The sequence below is a fragment of the Callithrix jacchus genome, chromosome 19, assembly GCF_049354715.1.
Source record: "Callithrix jacchus isolate 240 chromosome 19, calJac240_pri, whole genome shotgun sequence".
Taxonomy (NCBI): Eukaryota; Metazoa; Chordata; class Mammalia; order Primates; family Cebidae; genus Callithrix; species Callithrix jacchus.
In genome coordinates this window covers 19,310,213-19,312,801 of record NC_133520.1, presented here as the reverse complement: position 1 = coordinate 19,312,801, position 2,589 = coordinate 19,310,213, and the positions used below count along the sequence as shown (strand labels likewise).

At 43.6% G+C, this 2,589-nt stretch overlaps 1 pseudogene across 1 annotated transcript; it reads right to left on the bottom strand.

Moving 5' to 3' along the window:
* Nucleotides 1–376: 376 nt before the first annotated feature.
* LOC144580325 (protein FAM76A pseudogene) lies at nucleotides 377–2,275 on the bottom strand (annotated as a pseudogene). The gene has a single exon (XR_013529624.1). The product of XR_013529624.1 is annotated as a protein FAM76A pseudogene (transcript).
* Nucleotides 2,276–2,589: the final 314 nt, after the last annotated feature.

Sequence of the window (2,589 nt, the reverse complement as noted above, 5' to 3'; positions counted from 1 at the left end):
AGGGCACACATAACTCTGGCTGAGGCAACGTGCTTCTAAGAAGCAACTGTTTTCAGTACATTTCCATTAAAAGCAGGGAGTGTACAGGCGCAGGTGGGTGAGGAGTGGGGAGAAGGTACAGTGATACCACTTTTCCAAATCAGACTCAAGAGTCCTTACTTGAGCAGCTCATGCTGACCCTAAAAATGTTCTGTAGTTCAAATATTACTCCTTTTTTTGTTTTCTTTGAGACGGAGTCTCACTCCATCGCCCAGGCTGGAGTGCGGTGTTGCAATCTCAGCTCATTGCAAGCTCCGCTACCCAGGTTCGAGTAATTCTCCTGCCTCAGACTCTCAAGTAGCTGGGATTACAGGTGCACGCCACTAGGTCTGGCTAATTTTTGTATTTTTTTAGTAAAGACAGGGTTTCACCATGTTGGCCAGGCTGATCTCAAACTCCTGACCTCAAATGATCCACCTGCCTCGGCCTCCCAAAGTGCTGGGATTACAGGTGTGAGCCAACACGCCCAGCCATCTTATTCCATTTTTAATCTGCTCATGTAAAAAAAAGTTCTCTGACAGCAGCCCAGTAAAACAACTGATATAAGCAAATAAAGGATTTTTTTTTAAAGAAGTGGCAGTGTGAAAATTTAAAATCAATCACACAAAACAATCAGGAAAAGGGTGGGGAGAGAAGTGTCCAGTACAACCTGGACAACCTTGCTTTCTGCCCTTACTTAAAAAGACAGACAGTTCAAATCTTTGCTACTTCCCTTAAGTATCTCCATAAATGCTCTTCCAAGAAATCCTCCAAAAGGCACTTAGCTCCATACTTATGCATTGAATTGTTTCACCTTAGCAATCCATTTCCAAGACTCCAAGGTAACAAGAAAGAAAAGATCTGATTCTTTTACTAAAAGCTAGTGAATAGGACTGTTTTTTTTTCAAGAGGCATCACTTTTACAAGAACTAGCTAGGCTATCATTATTCCTTTATCAAGAAAAAGTTTCTTTTTTAAAAAAATAAATAAAACTCTGCCTATACATAGTACAAAGTTCATACATAATATATCTGGAAAAAAACCCAAGAGTATACCCTGAAGCAAAAGGTTTGTTGGAGAGAGAAAGCCTCTTCCATTATACCAAGTCTGAAGGTGGCAGTTTTCAAAGTTCAGAAGGTGGCAGTGATATATAATTAATGCCAAACTGTTTGCTCATGGGTATGGCAGGATGCAATGACAGACAAAAAAAAAAATCTGCACATTACATTGAGCAGTGACTACCACAAAAAAAGAAAGAAAGAAAAAAAAGGAGACCCAAAATAAAGAGAGAGAAGAGAAAAAAAAAAAGAAAAGTCCTATTAGTGAGAGAAAGAGATCGAGCTTGAAATCTCAAACACTCAAGCATGCAGTCATAACACAGCACAAACCAGGTGTTTCCATTCAGCCCACTGCAATCACACAAAGAAGGATAACTGTAATAAAATAGAGATTTCTTAAGAAAGCTTGCAATTCCCACAGAACAGCCAGGTCTCCAACCCTAACCCTGGACAACTCCATTTGCTGTTGCTAGGGAGCCTCCTTGAGGTCTGTTATGGAGAGGTTATAGCTCCTGACTTCTCTGACTTCTTGCTCTTGGACAAGGCAGCTGCCTGCTTCAGGAGCTCTCGGTTTTTGGCCTGCAATTGTTCTGTGACTTCTTTGTGGGTTTTCTCCATCTGGTTCATTTTGGCTCTCATCTGTGATTCCTGGTACTGAAAATCAGCCTTCAACTCTGTAATCTTCTTCTCTTTCTCTAAAATCGTTTGATCCTTTTGATGCAACATCTTCTTTAGGGTAGCTACTTCTTCCTTCAGTTGGGCAATGATGACAAAGTGGTCAGTGCCTGGTGAGTCCAGAGCCAGGTCTGGGGAGAAGCTGTTATAATGGCCACCACCACTCAGGCGACTATACTGCTCCTTCTCCTGGTGGCCAGCACGAGAAGAGCTACTCAGGTGTTTCATCTGCTCTTTGGTCTTCTGAAGGACCCGCTTGTATGAAAGTGTGCACAGCCAGCACAGCAATTTCCCATCTACCGTTCCATACAACTGCACATTCTGAGCACATTTCTTGCATATTGTATTGGTTTTACTCTCTTGCTGGTACTCAGTCCTGCAGTAGGTGCACTTCACAACAGGGTGTGCAATCCGACATTCCTTGCACAGCTGCTGCCCCTGAGACAGCGCCTCGAAAGGGAAGCGCTAATGGCACTTGGTGCAGGCGTAGAGCGCCGCCATGTCCGGCACCGGCCGCGCTCACCGGCCCACCGGCCCGCCGGCCCGGCCCGCCGATTTATCTGACAGTCTGAGGCACAACCCGGCGGCGGCGGCAGGCTGCTGGCTGTGGCAGGCGGCGGGCGCAGGCCTACTATTCTGTTTTGTAGTATATACACCAACTAAATATTCTCTCCCAAGTAAAATACCGAAATTCTAATTTTTTGCAAACCAAAAAAATCTAAATATTATCTAGGCACCACAATGTTACTAGAAAATGGCTCTGAATATAATCTTTCAGAGAAAATGTACAATGTCCTTTTCTACTCTGTGTTAAAGTATGTACACCAACACAATATGA